The sequence below is a fragment of the Lissotriton vulgaris genome, chromosome 1_1 (genome assembly GCF_964263255.1).
Source record: "Lissotriton vulgaris chromosome 1_1, aLisVul1.2, whole genome shotgun sequence".
Lineage (NCBI taxonomy): Eukaryota > Metazoa > Chordata > Amphibia > Caudata > Salamandridae > Lissotriton > Lissotriton vulgaris.
Genome location: NC_141685.1, coordinates 1369136105 through 1369152635, shown reverse-complemented (window position 1 = coordinate 1369152635; position 16531 = coordinate 1369136105). Strand labels below are relative to the sequence as shown.

At 41.2% G+C, this 16531-nt stretch overlaps 4 non-coding genes across 4 annotated transcripts in view; all 4 read left to right on the top strand.

Annotated features, from left to right (window-relative positions):
* Positions 1–2858: 2858 nt before the first annotated feature.
* On the top strand, positions 2859–2940 carry TRNAS-AGA (transfer RNA serine (anticodon AGA)). The gene has a single exon. It is a non-coding gene; the product is annotated as a tRNA-Ser (tRNA).
* Positions 2941–13574: 10634 nt separating this feature from the next.
* On the top strand, positions 13575–13656 carry TRNAS-AGA (transfer RNA serine (anticodon AGA)). The gene has a single exon. It is a non-coding gene; the product is annotated as a tRNA-Ser (tRNA).
* Positions 13657–14944: 1288 nt separating this feature from the next.
* TRNAH-GUG (transfer RNA histidin (anticodon GUG)) lies at positions 14945–15016 on the top strand. The gene has a single exon. It is a non-coding gene; the product is annotated as a tRNA-His (tRNA).
* Positions 15017–16515: 1499 nt separating this feature from the next.
* The window catches only part of TRNAS-AGA (transfer RNA serine (anticodon AGA)), an 82-nt gene continuing 66 nt past the window's right edge, over positions 16516–16531 (top strand). Inside the window, exon 1 of the tRNA in view lies at positions 16516–16531. This exon is cut by the window's right edge and continues 66 nt beyond it. This is a non-coding gene — a tRNA (tRNA-Ser).

The following is a 16531-nucleotide window of genomic DNA, read 5'->3' as shown; positions in this document are numbered from 1 at the left end:
AGAATCTTTTTAACATCGGCTACAATTTCAGAAGATAACCTTTAGTATTTCTTCCATGTCAGTTTTATAAATAGGTGGCTTATTTTGGTGTCACTATTGCCATATCACATATTTATTATCGCTCCCCCTTTCATATCTTTGCTATAACTCTCGTCCTTCATTAGCGCTGGTGCAAACGCTTCAAATTATTATACCCTGGCTCTCTCGGTCATACCTGTGCATGCACTTGAAACTTACTTTACCAATAAAAGAAGCAAATAGAGAAATAGAATAAAAGTGCTAGCTGGATTAGGCAAACACACTTCATAAAACTGCATTTTTTTTACTATTCTCCCCCGTGTTACAAGCTTAACTGCTCCCTGTGTAATTTCTCTTAACCTGCTGTTCCTGGAAGAGAATTTCATCTACAAGCTCTTTCTGTATTTTTTCCTAGTCTTTTCTTTCCCTTTTCTTAGATTTGTAACTGTTCCTTTACGTGCTCTATTTAGGCGCCATTAATTTCATTTGAGCTCCTTGTACCTGCTGCTGTTTTCTCCACACCTCATACTGTCTTTTCCCTCTTTCTCTCTTTCTCTGCGGTTGGTGGCTACTTTCCAAAGCTTCTGATGCCCCAATGTTCCTTCGTCTTGTTGTCAGACGTGAATTTGAAAAGCAACAAAATTAACAAGCCTTTACAACTCACACATGGCCGGAGTTTATACTTTAATTCAATGAGCTAAGAAAAGTGTGTTGCGGGGCCCCTACGAGCCAAGGTGCTTGCTTCATCATAATTAGGCATGCAGTCATTAGCCACAGCTCTTATTATGGGTCACTGAGGTCAGTTTCAATAATTCCTCAAAAACCTAACCATGCAGTCCCCCCTAACTGTTTAGTTATTTTGCTTTACTGCTGTTTGAGTGATTAGCTGGGAGGAGCTCACGGCAGCATCCTCCCAATAAAAGTGTAGATGGACCGTTCCTTAACTCTTTCTTGCTTCACATACAGATGGCTTGAGGAGGTACAGGGGAGATGCAGGTCTAATAAACAATAGAATATCTGCGCCAGGTGTGTTTCTCTGCATTGGTGTCCCATCACAGGCCCACCAGTGTATGTGTGATCTTTGACTCCTGCCAGTTCACAAGCAGGCGGCCAGGAAACGGTTTCAGCCTATCAACCACTGAGGAGATAAAGCCTTTGTATAAGGAATGAGGAAGCAATGAACACATTCAGCCTATCACAGGAGTACCACTGAGTGTTCCGAATTATAATTTCTTCATGTCACGGTATGTTATTGAGCCCAAGTAGCTCGCCGTGATCGTATAGTGGTTAGTACTCTGCGTTGTGGCCGCAGCAACCTCGGTTTTAATCCGAGTCACGGCATTGTGGTTGGCAATGTCACGGCAGTTGGGTTTTTCCTTTACAGAATTCCCAAATGTACCAGTTGTTTTTGTAAAATGTCTATTAAAAACAGATCCTTTTCAATATTTAAACGATCTAACGACAAATTATTTAAACACACATGATTATAAGATGTAGGTATACTGTACTTACTGACATAAATTATCGTTCTTGAACATATTTGCGGTAAGGGGAGCGGGGCTCTCCACCAGGCCAATCAGAATGCAGATGAATGCAGTTGCAGTTGAGTGACCTGTGTTGTGGCTGTCTACAGGGAATGCACATATGTAGCTGTCTCGCAGCCCAATCCAGACGTCAATTGAAGACAGGTTTTCATGCAAATAGAGCTGTAAGTGCAGAGAAATGCTCACTCTCTAAAAATGGCATTTATACAATAGTAAGATTAAATCCAACCTCACCAGTAGATAGGATTTATCAATAAATAAATAAAGCTTCTCCTCTCTGATATGGAATTACCCCCCAAAAAGTATAAGGGAATACCCAATGCTAACCAATGAGAGGGGCAGACCTCACAGTAGTGAAAAATGTAATAGACTGTTTGATACTACTAGGACATACAAACTACCACAGTACATGTCTTACCTTTTACTTACATAGCATGATGCCCCTAGGACTACCTAGGGCCTACCTTAGGGGTTACTGATATGTAATAAAATTGGAGTTTAAGGCTTGGCAAGTAGTTTTAAATGCCAAGTCGAAGTGGCAGTACACTGCAGCACAGGCACTGCAGTAGCAGGCTTGAGACAGGTTTGAAATGCTATTTCTTTGGGCGGCACAATCAGTCCCTGGGTATATGGTATACCACTTTACAAGAGGCTTTCAAGTAAATTAAATCTGTCAGTCAGGTATACTCCAATTATACACATGATTAAGGAAGAAGCACGTGCACTTCAGCACTGATTAATAGCGATAAAGTGATCAGAGTCCTAAGGCCAACAAAAAGATACAGCAAAATGCGGAGGTGAAAAGCAATAAGGTGGGGTTGGGACCACCTTAAGAATGCAAGGTCTAACAAAAACGAACTAAGGATAACATGAGTAAAACATCAGGTTTCTCTACAGCATTTGGTGAGACAAGTGGGCCTTTTTTTATCTTCCATAAATGCAATCTTTCCCGGACCCCTTTATTATATAGCTCTTCAAGGAAAAAATATAAAGCACTTACAAAGGAGCCTCAAATACTCAAAGATGGTAGACTTCTGTAATATGGGCCATATACTAAAAGCAGCACGAAAACAGAGTGCAATAGGGTCCAAAAAACTTGAGTGACCCATGGGAGTATGCATGCAAGCCTATGGTATTCCAAACTAGAGATATACGCATGCAATTTTTGTTTTTAGAAGAGAATGTGCCTGCTGAAAAATACATTATTTTTAAAAAGTGCATTGCAGAATATCAGGAATTTGCTGTGGGACACCTTGAAAATTTGCATACAGATTATGTGCACATGCCTTACAGTTAGTTGTTGTGGCCGAGTGGTTAAGGCGATGGACTAGAAATCCATTGGGGTCTCCCCGCGCAGGTTCGAATCCTGCCGACAACGAGAATCTTTTTAACATCGGCTACAATTTCAGAAGTTAACCTTTAGTATTTCTTCCATGTCAGTTTTATAAATAGGTGGCTTATTTTGGTGTCACTATTGCCATATCACATATTTATTATCGCTCCCCCTTTCATATCTTTGCTATAACTCTCGTGCTTCATTAGCGCTGGTGCAAACGCTTCAAACTATTATACCCTGGCTCTCTCGGTCATACCTGTGCATGCACTTGAAACTTACTTGACCAATAAAAGAAGCAAATAGAGAAATAAAATAAAAGTGCTAGCTGGATTAGGCAAACACACTCCATAAAACTGCATTTTCTTTTCTATTCTCCCCCGTGTTACAAGCTTAACTGCTCCCTGTGTAATTTCTCTTAACCTGCTGTTCCTGGAAGAGAATTTCATCTACAAGCTCTTTCTGTGACTTTGCTAGCCATTGCACCTCTAGAAGAGTGAGCACCAAACCTAGATAGATCTACACCTGCTTCATGCATAATCAGGCGTATCCACCTTGCTAAGGTTGCTGATGATACTGGCCTAAAAGGTCTAACAAAAAATAAAAGAAGTTGATTACATCCAGGAGGTCTAGAAACTGAAATCTTATTTTCATAACACTTCATGCAATTAACAACACATAATTTTTCACATTCATGAAAGAAGGGATAGAAGATAGATTCTGACATTGTTTTGGTTCTTTTCCAAATATCGAAATGAACACCTTCAGAAGAATAAAATCTGTAGGAAAGATCAAGAGCTTTAATATCAGACACCCTTCTGAAAGATATTAAACACAATAGGGTTGCTAATTTCATTGAAATTCTTTTAAGAGAAAGTAACTGATTAACAGGCCAGGACATGAAAAGGTTAAAAATCAGATTAACATCCCACAGGGATTCATAGCGAGGTCTAGGGGGTCTCCTAAGTCTAATGCCCTTCATGACCCTTTTGATTAGTGGATTACTACCAATAGCAAGGTTATTAATTAAACAATGACCTGAAGAGATAGCTGACCTGTAACAATTGATGGTTCTAAAAGAAAGACCTGACTCAAAAAGATGAGCGAGGTAATTAGCTACATATTGTAAAGGACATTGAACGGGATCCAGATCCCTTTCAAGGCACCAACCAGACCATTTGTTCCATATTCCTCTGTATCTCTTTCTGGTCCCAGGGGCCCATGATTCTTCCAGTAAGCTTTTAGCTTCTCCTGAAAGTTCAGAATATCTCCCTGAATCCCTGATATCCTCCAAACAAGAAGGTTCATTTTCCCCTCCAAGACTAAAGGATGTTCTTCTCCGTCTGGGCCTTGTAGAAGACCCGGACAAGAAGGGATTAACCATGGGAAGTCTATCGCCAGTTCCATTACACTGGGGAACCATACTTGGGATTTCCAAAAAGGAGTCACCAGAATTATATTGCATGATTCGAGTCTCACTTTCCACAACAATCTCTGAATCATTGAGAAGGGAGGGAAGGCGTAACAGCCCTTCGTCCCTTCCCAAGGTTGGAGAAAGGCATCTACTCCCGAAGCGTTCAGATCTGGTCTCCAGCTGAAGTATTTCTGAACCTGGTTCGTCAACCGGCTGGCAAATAAATCTAATAGGATTGGGCCCCAAACTTCTTGAATTAGATGAAAGAATCTGGGATTCAGCATCCAATCGCTGGAATCGTGAAGGAAACGTGAATTTCAGTCTGCTCTCAGATTCAAGGAACCGGGAATGAAATCTGCTCTGAGGATGATTTTGTGCTCCCAACAGAAATACCAAATTTTCTTGGCGATATCTGAGAGATTTTTGGATTTCGCGCCACCCAAACGATTTATGTAAGAGACGGCTGAAAAATTGTCCAAACGGATAAGAGTATTGGAGTTCTTCAGAAGTTCTTTGAAACTCATAAGGGCATTTAAAGCTGCTAACATTTCTAAAGAGTTTATGTGGAGGGATTGTTCTGAAAGAGACCATCTCCCACCGGTTTCTAAGTTGTTCAGACGAGCACCCCAACCACGGTTGCTCGCGTCTGATTCTAGGGTAAAATCTGGTACATTTCCAAATATAGCTTTTCCATTCCAAGCTTGGAGGTTGTTTAACCACCAACGCAGGTCTTCCCGAGCATCCTCTGAAAGGGGAAGGGAATCTTCGTACCAGAGACCCTTCCTCAAGCCTTGAGCTTTCAATCTCTGTAAGCCCCTGTAATGAAGTGGGCCCGGAGAAATTGCTTGTATAGAAGACGAAAGGAGGCCCAAAACCCTCGCTAGGTCTTTCAGACGGATAATATCTTTTGAAAGAACATAGGAGACGTGTTTCCTGATCTTGGTAACCTTCTGATGGGGAAGGATCAGGTTGGATAGAATAGTATTGACTTTGAAACCCAAGAATTCTATTTCTTGAGTTGGGGTTAAAATAGATTTTTCCAGATTTATGATAAAACCCAAGTCTTGAAGGAGGGTCATAGTGATATCTAAATGTTTTAAAATTTCTGTCTTGTCTTGAGACATGATGAGGATATCGTCTAAATAGATTATAAGACGAATCCCCCTTTCCCTTAGGTAACTGACCACCGGACGAAGAACCTTGGTGAAGCACCAAGGGGCAGAAGATAGACCGAAGGGGAGGCATTGGAACTGATAGAGAGTTCCTTTCCAAGTGAATCGGAGATATCTGCGACACTCTTCGTGCATGGGAATGGTGAAATAGGCATCTTTTAGATCCAATTTCACTAGCCAGTCTTTGGTCTGAAGAATGTCCCTCAAAAGATGGATACCTTCCATCTTGAAATGTCTGTAGATTAGAAAATTGTTTAAATTTTTTTAATTTATAACAGGTCGCCAACCCTTGTCTTTCTTTTTGACTAGAAAGATAGAACTTAGAAAGCTTTTTGTTAACTCTGACAGTGGAATTTTTACGATAGCCCCTTTCTCTAACATTTGGGAGATCTCTGTCTCTATTAACTTCGAATTTTCCTTGTCTAAAACAAGTTCTCTGGGAGCTCTTTCCTGAAAGGGTCTTTCCCAAAATTCTATTTTGAATCCCACAACAGTTTCTAAAACCCATGGGTCTTGAGTGACTCGAAGCCAATTCTTTTCGAAGTGTCTCAATCTTCCTGCCACTTTTAAGGGGATAGAAGGGGTTGTGCTTACCGTAGTTTCCTTGATTGGATGATCGAGGTCTGCCGCCATGGGATCTAGAGCCTCTTCCTCTTTGTGGATAGAAATTTGAGTTTCCACGGAAGCTTCTATAAGGGCGATAGCCTCTGTTGTCTTGGTAAAATTGGGACCGAAATGAGGAGCGGCTGGCAGATTGTCCCCTTCTGTCAGCCCTTCCAAAAAGTGATCGAGTGCCGAAGACTCTACGCATATTTGATTGTGCCCTACTAAAGGCATTGAAAGTGGAGACATACTTCCCAAGTGTCTTAACGAAGTTATCTCCGAATAGGAGGCCTTTGGTGTTGGACATATCTTCACTGGCCGAGAGGTCAGCCAGTTTCGGGTTCATTCTAAGGAGAACAGCCTTTCTTCGTTCGGAGATTAGGTTAGCGTTAGCATTGCCGATGAGGCAAATAGCACGTTGTGACCATCCTCGAAGTACTTCAAGGTCTACAGGTGAGTCATTAGCTTTAGCTTCTTCAGTGATATCCAAGATTTTAGAGAGTGGACCCATTACATCCAGAAGCTTATCTTGTGCTTGTTTTAGGCACCTTTCGATTCCTTTTCTGGGATCCCTTCCAGATTTGAACAGAAAGGTGATTAGGTCAGGATCAAGGTTAGGAGTGTTACAAATCTTGTCCTCGGAGGAGGGGCGAGGGCATTCATTCCTTAAAAGATTGCGAGTATTAATATCAAGGGGTTTTCTAACCCATTGTGATAGGTATTTGGCAACATGATCCATAGGCCACCATTCAGTGCTACGGGGGTGGCGGATTGTAGTGGGATTAAACATTTCCCTACCAAATGGGTCTTTGACTGAGGTGGAAGTAGAGGGAGTTTGTAGATCTTCATCAATATCCTCAAATGAATCTTGAGGGTCAAAAATAAATTCGTCAGAATTATCATAGTCTGTTGATTGAGTTTCGCAATAATCATCAAATTCATTTGTCCCGTAGAGGGTACCGCCTTCTATTGTGCCGCTAAGGACACCTCTTCTCCCTGCCTCAAGTAATCGAGGTCTGTCTATTGTGTCGCAAGGGGCACCAATCAATTTTGTGGCGCAAGGGCCACCATTCTCGTTTGTATTGTTGGTTTCAATACAATAATTTTTCTTTTGGAGTTTTTTTCCCTTTTTTTGCGCTGCAGAAGTTGAAGGAGATTCCCCATCTGAGAGCGAGAAGTAATTCTCTTCTGTGGGTGAAACTCTCTTCCTTTTGGCGAGAGCAGCGTCAACAGCTTCCTTGATAGAGGATCTAAATTCCTCTCTAAGGAGGTCTTTAATGTTTTCAAGTAAAGGTTCCTTAGGGGGAACATTTGAAACATTGACGCTGTCATCCATAGTAATAATATGTGCAGAATGGGTGTTAAATAAACCTTTCAAGGGTTAATTAAATGGGGAAATATCCTTTGTTGAGGATTTAATAAAAAGGTATTTTAACGAGGGTGAATTTACTTATCTCAAAGAAAGTATTCTGCCGATTCTGCTGGGGCCAGTAGGTGGCGATCTTTGTTTGATTTGGTTTTATCTATTAAAGTTGCGTTTACGTTTTAGAAATAACTCAGATTGCAGCCTCGTCCACTCCGTCTCCGTTACGCTCCTTTAAAAGGAAGGTAACCATGGAGAACAGGAGCGTCACTAACGTTGCTGGGTCGCGCATAGAGGCGCGAGCGTGTCTCTCATTTGTTAAAGCGTCTCTAGCGCGCAAGGCTCTTCAACGTAGGATCTCTGTCATCGCGTCTCCGCGTCTCCCAGCTAGTTGCTAGGGGACGCGTGAGGCTTCGAGGAAACAAAGGGCATTGTGTATGGGTAGAGCTCTCCTCGCGTCTCTACGTTACTAAGAGACGCGGGAAGTCAAAAAAAATATATATATCGGTGATTCTGTTTCTTCTTCAAAACCTCTATTTTCCCCCTTTTTTTTTTTTTTTTTTTTAAAACAAGGAGTGCTGTGTTAAATCATTAGGGTTTTGTAAAGTTTCAGACAAGCAGTATGATACTTACCATGAAATACCATGTACCATGAAAGATTAACATGTTACCATGGACTACAAATTTAAATCGATTAAGAAAGGAAGACAGAGGTGAAGAAGGTTAATCCCGACCATAAATTGGACTGGGAAATATTATAATGAACATGTTTAAAACGACATTAGTACCTAGTCTTTAGATAACTGATTAAATAAGTTAACTAGATAAACAATACTAGCAGGTATTATATAATTATTCAATTATTCAACTAATATTCAAGTAAAGTACATTAAGACATCTATAATTAAGTCAAGATGGCATGCTAGAGAAGTTGTACTTATCTGTGTCAGAGCAGCGAACAAAAGAGGAAGATAGGAGCCTGTTCATCCTGGTTGTCATGTGTTAACGTTCTATTTTATTGTGATGTAGTAATATTCTTTAAAGGGCTGCATGTTGGGCAGCAAATAAAAGTATTTGCATAATGGTAGCCTCTGGTCTTGTAATGAAATTTCATCTACAAGCTCTTTCTGTGTTTTTTCCTAGTCTTTTCTTTCCCTTTTCTTAGATTTGTAACTGTTCCTTTACGTGCTCTATTTAGGCGCCATTAATCTCATTTGAGCTCCTTGTACCTGCTGCTGTTTTCTCCACACCTCATACTGTCTTTTCCCTCTTTCTCTCTTTCTCTGCGGTTGGTGGCTACTTTCCAAAGCGTCTGATGCCCCAATGTTCCTTCGTCCTGTTGTCAGACGTGAATTTGAAAAGCAACAAAATTAACAAGCCTTTACCACTCACACATGGCAGAAGTTTATACTTTAATTCAATGAGCTAAGAAAAGTGTGTTGTGGGGCCCCTACGAGCCATGGTGCTTGCTTCATCATAATTAGGCATGCAGTCATTAGCCACAGCTCTGATTATGGGTCACTGAGGTCAGTTTCAATAATTCCTCAAAAACCTAACCATGCAGTCCCCCCTAACTGTGTAGTTATCTTGCTTTACTGCTGTTTGTGTGATTACCTGGGAGGAGCTCACGGCAGCATCCTCCCAATAAAAGTGTAGATGGACCGTTCCTTAACTCTTTCTTGCTTCACATACAGATGGCTTGAGGAGGTACAAGGGAGATGCAGGTCTAAGAAACAGAATAGAATATCTGCGCCAGGTGTGTTTCTCTACATTGGTGTCCCATCACAGGCCCACCAGTGTATGTGTGATCTTTGACTCCTGCCAGTTCACAAGCAGGCGGCCAGGAAACGGTTTCAGCCTATCAACCACTGAGGAGATAAAGCCTTTGTATAAGGAATGAGGAAGCAATGAACACATTCAGCCAGAATGCAGATGAATGCAGTTGCAGTTGAGTGACCTGTGTTGTGGCTGTCTACAGGGAATGCACATATGCAGCTGTCTCGCAGCCCAATCCAGACGTCAATTGAAGACAGGTTTTCATGCAAATAGAGCAGTCAGTGCAGAGAAATGCTCACTCTCTAAAAATGGCATTTATACAATAGTAAGATTAAATCCAACCTCACCAGTAGATAGGATTTATCAATAAATAAATAAAGCTTCTCCTCTCTGATATGGAATTACCCCCCAAAAAGTATAAGGGAATACCCAATGCTAACCTATGAGCGGGGCAGACCTCACAGTAGTGAAAAATGTAATAGACTGTTTGATACTACTAGGACATACAAACTACCACAGTACATGTCTTACCTTTTACTTACATAGCATGATGCCCCTAGGACTACTTAGGGCCTACCTTAGGGGTTACTGATATGTAATAAAATTGGAGTTTAAGGCTTGGCAAGTAGTTTTAAATGCCAAGTCGAAGTGGCAGTACACTGCAGCACAGGCACTGCAGTAGCAGGCTTGAGACAGGTTTGAAATGCTATTTCTTTGGGCGGCACCATCAGTCCCTGGGTATATGGTATACCACTTTACAAGGGGCTTTCAAGTAAATTAAATCTGTCAGTCAGGTATACTCCAATTATACACATGATTAGGGAAGAAGCACGTGCACTTCAGCACTGATTAGTAGCGATAAAGTGATCAGAGTCCTAAGGCAAACAAAAAGATACAGCAAAATGCGGAGGTGAAAAGCAATAAGGTGGGGTTGGGACCACCTTAAGAATGCAAGGTCTAACAAAAACGAACTAAGGATAACATGAGTAAAACATCAGGTTTCTCTACAGCATTTGGTGAGACAAGTGGGCCTTTTTTTATCTTCCATAAATGCAATCTTTCCCGGACCCCTTTATTATATAGCTCTTCAAGGAAAACATATAAAGCACTTACAAAGGAGCCTCAAATACTCAAAGATGGTAGACTTCTGTAATATGGGCCATATACTAAAAGCAGCACAAAAACAGAGTGCAATAGGGTCCAAAAAACTTGAGTGACCCATGAGAGTATGCATGCAAGCCTATGGTATTCCAAACTAGAGATATACGCATGCAATTTTTGTTTTTAGGAGAGAATGTGCCTGCTGAAAAATACATTATTTTTAAAAAGTGCATTGCAGAATATCAGGAATTTGCTGTGGGACACCTTGAAAACTTGCATACAGATTATGTGCACACACCTTACAGTCAGTTGTTGTGGCCGAGTGGTTAAGGCGATGAACTAGAAATCCATTGGGGTCTCCCCGCGCAGGTACAAATCCTGCCGACAATGAGAATCTTTTTAACATCGGCTACAATTTCAGAAGATATCCTTTAGTATTTCTTCCATGTCAGTTTTATAAATAGGTGGCTTATTTTGGTGTCACTATTGCCATATCACATATTTATTATCACTCCCCCTTTCATATCTTTGCTATAACTCTCGTCCTTCATTAGCGCTGGTGCAAACGCTTCAAATTATTATACCCTGGCTCTCTCGGTCATACCTGTGCATGCACTTGAAACTTACTTTACCAATAAAAGAAGCAAATAGAGAAATAAAATAAAAGTGCTAGCTGGATTAGGCAAACACACTTCATAAAACTGCATTTTCTTTTCTATTCTCCCCCGTGTTACAAGCTTAACTGCTCCCTGTGTAATTTCTCTTAACCTGCTGTTCCTGGAAGAGAATTTCATCTACAAGCTCTTTCTGTATTTTTTCCTAGTCTTTTCTTTCCCTTTTCTTAGATTTGTAACTGTTCCTTTACGTGCTCTATTTAGGCGCCATTAATCTCATTTGAGCTCCTTGTACCTGCTGCTCTTTTCTCCACACCTCATACTGTCTTTTCCCTCTTTCTCTCTTTCTCTGCGGTTGGTGGCTACTTTCCAAAGCGTCTGATGCCCCAATGTTCCTTCGTCTTGTTGTCAGACGTGAATTTGAAAAGCAACAAAATTAACAAGCCTTTACAACTCACACATGGCCGGAGTTTATACTTTAATTCAATGAGCTAAGAAAAGTGTGTTGCGGGGCCCCTACGAGCCAAGGTGCTTGCTTCATCATAATTAGGCATGCAGTCATTAGCCACAGCTCTTATTATGGGTCACTGAGGTCAGTTTCAATAATTCCTCAAAAACCTAACCATGCAGTCCCCCCTAACTGTGTAGTTATTTTGCTTTACTGCTGTTTGTGTGATTAGCTGGGAGGAGCTCACGGCAGCATCCTCCCAATAAAAGTGTAGATGGACCGTTCCTTAACTCTTTCTTGCTTCACATACAGATGGCTTAAGGAGGTACAGGGGAGATGCAGGTCTAATAAACAGAATAGGATATCTGCGCCAGGTGTGTTTCTCTGCATTGGTGTCCGATCACAGGCCCACCAGTGTATGTGTGATCTTTGACTCCTGCCAGTTCACAAGCAGGCGGCCAGGAAACGGTTTCAGCCTATCAACCACTGAGGAGATAAAGCCTTTGTATAAGGAATGAGGAAGCAATGAACACATTCAGCCTATCACAGGAGTAGCCCTGAGTGTTCTGAATTATAATTTCTTCATGTCACTGTACGTTATTGAGCCCAAGTAGCTCGCCGTGATCGTATAGTGGTTAGTACTCTGCGTTGTGGCCGCAGCAACCTCGGTTTTAATCCGAGTCACGGCATTGTGGTTGGCAATGTCACGGCAGTTGGGTTTTTCCTTTACAGAATTCCCAAATGTACCAGTTGTTTATGTAAGATGTCTATTAAAAACAGATCCTTTTCAATATTTAAACGATCTAACGACAAATTATTTAAACACGCATGATTATAAGATGTAGGTATACTGTACTTACTGACATAAATTATCGTTCTTGAACATATTTGCGGTAAGGGGAGCGGAGCTCTCCCCCATGCCAATCAGAATGCAGATGAATGCAGTTGCAGTTGAGTGACCTGTGTTGTGGCTGTCTACAGGGAATGCACATATGAAGCTGTCTCGCAGCCCAATCCAGACGTCAATTGAAGACAGGTTTTCATGCAAATAGAGCAGTAAGTGCAGAGAAATGCTCACTCTCTAAAAATGGCATTTATACAATAGTAAGAATAAATCCAACCTCACCAGTAGATAGGATTTATCAATAAATAAATAAAGCTTCTCCTCTCTGATATGGAATTACCCCCAAACAAGTATAAGGGAATACCCAATGCTAACCAATGAGAGGGGCAGACCTCACAGTAGTGAAAAATGTAATAGACTGTTTGATACTACTAGGACATACAAACTACCACAGTACATGTCTTACCTTTTACTTACATAGCATGATGCCCCTAGGACTACTTAGGGCCTACCTTAGGGGTTACTGATATGTAATAAAATTGGAGTTTAAGGCTTGGCAAGTAGTTTTAAATGCCAAGTCGAAGTGGCAGTACACTGCAGCACAGGCACTGCAGTAGCAGGCTTGAGACAGGTTTGAAATGCTATTTCTTTGGGCGGCACAATCAGTCCCTGGGTATATGGTATACCACTTTACAAGGGGCTCTCAAGTAAATTAAATCTGTCAGTCAGGTATACTCCAATTATACACATGATTAGGGAAGAAGCACGTGCACTTCAGCACTGATTAGTAGCGATAAAGTGATCAGAGTCCTAAGGCCAACAAAAAGATACAGCAAAATGCGGAGGTGAAAAGCAATAAGGTGGGGTTGGGACCACCTTAAGAATGCAAGGTCTAACAAAAACGAACTAAGGATAACATGAGTAAAACATCAGGTTTCTCTACAGCATTTGGTGAGACAAGTGGGCCTTCTTTTATCTTCCATAAATGCAATCTTTCCCGGACCCCTTTATTATATAGCTCTTCAAGGAAAAAATATAAAGTACTTACAAAGGAGCCTCAAATACTCAAAGATGGTAGACTTCTGTAATATGGGCCATATACTAAAAGCAGCACGAAAACAGAGTGCAATAGGGTCCAAAAAACTTGAGTGACCCATGGGAGTATGCATGCAAGCCTATGGTATTCCAAACTAGAGATATACGCATGCAATTTTTGTTTTTAGGAGAGAATGTGCCTGCTGAAAAATACATTATTTTTAAAAAGTGCATTGCAGAATATCAGGAATTTGCTGTGGGACACCTTGAAAACTTGCATACAGATTATGTGCACACGCCTTACAGTCAGTCGTTGTGGCCGAGTGGTTAAGGCGATGGACTAGAAATCCATTGGGGTCTCCCCGCGCAGGTTCGAATCCTGCCGACAACGAGAATCTTTTTACCATCGGCTACAATTTCAGAAGTTAACCTTTAGTATTTCTTCCATGTCAGTTTTATAAATAGGTGGCTTATTTTGGTGTCACTATTGCCATATCACATATTTATTATCGCTCCCCCTTTCATATCTTTGCTATAACTCTCGTCCTTCATTAGCGCTGGTACAAACGCTTCAAATTATTATACCCTGGCTCTCTCGGTCATACCTGTGCATGCACTTGAAACTTACTTTACCAATAAAAGAAGCAAACAGAGAAATAAAATAAAAGTGCTAGCTGGATTAGGCAAACACACTTCATAAAACTGCATTTTCTTTTCTATTCTCCCCCGTGTTACAAGCTTAACTGCTCCCTGTGTAATTTCTCTTAACCTGCTGTTCCTGGAAGAGAATTTCATCTACAAGCTCTTTCTGTGTTTTTTCCTAGTCTTTTCTTTCCCTTTTCTTAGATTTGAACTGTTCCTTTACGTGCTCTATTTATGCGCCATTAATCGCATTTGAGCTCCTTGTACCTGCTGCTGTTTTCTCCACACCTCATACTGTCTTTTCCCTCTTTCTCTCTTTCTCTGCGGTTGGTGGCTTCTTTCCAAAGCGTCTGATGCCCCAATGTTCCTTCGTCTTGTTGTCAGACGTGAATTTGAAAAGCAACAAAATTAACAAGCCTTAACCACTCACACATGGCAGGAGTTTATACTTTAATTCAATGAGCTAAGAAAAGTGTGTTGTGGGGCCCCTACGAGCCATGGTGCTTGCTTCATCAGAATTACGCATGCTGTCATTAGCCACAGCTCTGATTATGGGTCACTGAGGTCAGTTTCAATAATTCCTCAAAAACCTAACCATGCAGTCTCCCCTAACTGTGTAGTTATCTTGCTTTACTGCTGTTTGTGTGATTAGCTGGGAGGAGCTCACGGCAGCATCCTCCCAATAAAAGTGTAGATGGACCGTTCCTTAACTCTTTCTTGCTTCACATACAGATGGCTTGAGGAGGTACAGGGGAGATGCAGGTCTAATAAACAGAATAGAATATCTGCGCCAGGTGTGTTTCTCTGCATTGGTGTCCCATCACAGGCCCACCAGTGTATGTGTGATCTTTGACTCCTGCCAGTTCACAAGCAGGCGGCCAGAAAACGGTTCCAGCCTATTAACCACTGAGGAGATAAAGCTTTTGTATAAGGAATGAGGAAGCAATGAACACATTCAGCCTATCACAGGAGTAGCCCTGAGTGTTCTGAATTATAATTTCTTCAAGTCACTGTACGTTATTGAGCCCAAGTAGCTCGCTGTGATAGTATAGTGGTTAGTACTCTGCGTTGTGGCCGCAGCAACCTCGGTTCGAATCCGAGTCATGGCATTGTGGTTGGCAATGTCACGGCAGTTGGGTTTTTCCTTTACAGAATTCCCAAATGTACCAGTTGTTTTTGTAAAATGTCTATTAAAAACAGATCCTTTTCAATATTTAAACGATCTAACGACAAATTATTTAAACACACATGATTATAAGATGTAGGTATACTGTACTTACTGACATAAATTATCGTTCTTGAACATATTTGGGGTAAGGGGAGCGGAGCTCTCCCCCAGGCCAATCAGAATGCAGATGAATGCAGTTGCAGTTGAGTGTCCTGTGTTGTGGCTGTCTACAGGGAATGCACATATGTAGCTGTCTCGCAGCCCAATCCAGACGTCAATTGAAGACAGGTTTTCATGCAAATAGAGCAGTAAGTGCAGAGAAATGCTCACTCTCTAAAAATGGCATTTATACAATAGTAAGATTAAATCCAACCTCACCAGTAGATAGGATTTATCAATAAATAAATAAAGCTTCTCCTCTCTGATATGGAATTACCCCCCAAAAAGTATAAGGGAATACCAAATGCTAACCAATGAGAGGGGCAGACCTCACAGTAGTGAAAAATGTAATAGACTGTTTGATACTACTAGGACATACAAACTACCACAGTACATGTCTTACCTTTTACTTACATAGCATGATGCCCCTAGGACTTCTTAGGGCCTACCTTAGGGGTTACTGATATGTAATAAAATTGGAGTTTAAGGCTTGGCAAGTAGTTTTAAATGCCAAGTCGAAGTGGCAGTACACTGCAGCACAGGCACTGCAGTAGCAGGCTTGAGACAGGTTTGAAATGCTATTTCTTTGGGCGGCACAATCAGTCCCTGGGTATATGGTATACCACTTTACAAGGGGCTTTCAAGTAAATTAAATCTGTCAGTCAGGTATACTCCAATTATACACATGATTAAGGAAGAAGCACGTGCACTTCAGCACTGATTAGTAGCGATAAAGTGATCAGAGTCCTAAGGCCAACAAAAAGATACAGCAAAATGCGGAGGTGAAAAGCAATAAGGTGGGGTTGGGACCACCTTAAGAATGCAAGGTCTAACAAAAACGAACTAAGGATAACATGAGTAAAACATCAGGTTTCTCTACAGCATTTGGTGAGACAAGTGGGCCTTCTTTTATCATCCATAAATGCAATCTTTCCCGGTCCCCTTCATTATATAGCTCTTCAAGGAAAAAATATAAAGCACTTACAAAGGAGCCTCAAATACTCAAAGATGGTAAACTTCTGTAATATGGGCCATATACTAAAAGCAGCACGAAAACAGAGTGCAATAGGGTCCAAAAAACTTGAGTGACCCATGAGAGTATGCATGCAAGCCTATGGTATTCCAAACTAGAGATATACGCATGCAATTTTTGTTTTTAGGAGAGAATGTGCCTGCTGAAAAAAACATTATTTTTAAAAAGTGCATTGCAGAATATCAGGAATGTGTGGTGGGACACCTTGAAAACTTGCATACAGATTATGTGCACACGCCTTACAGTCAGTTGTTGTGGCCGAGT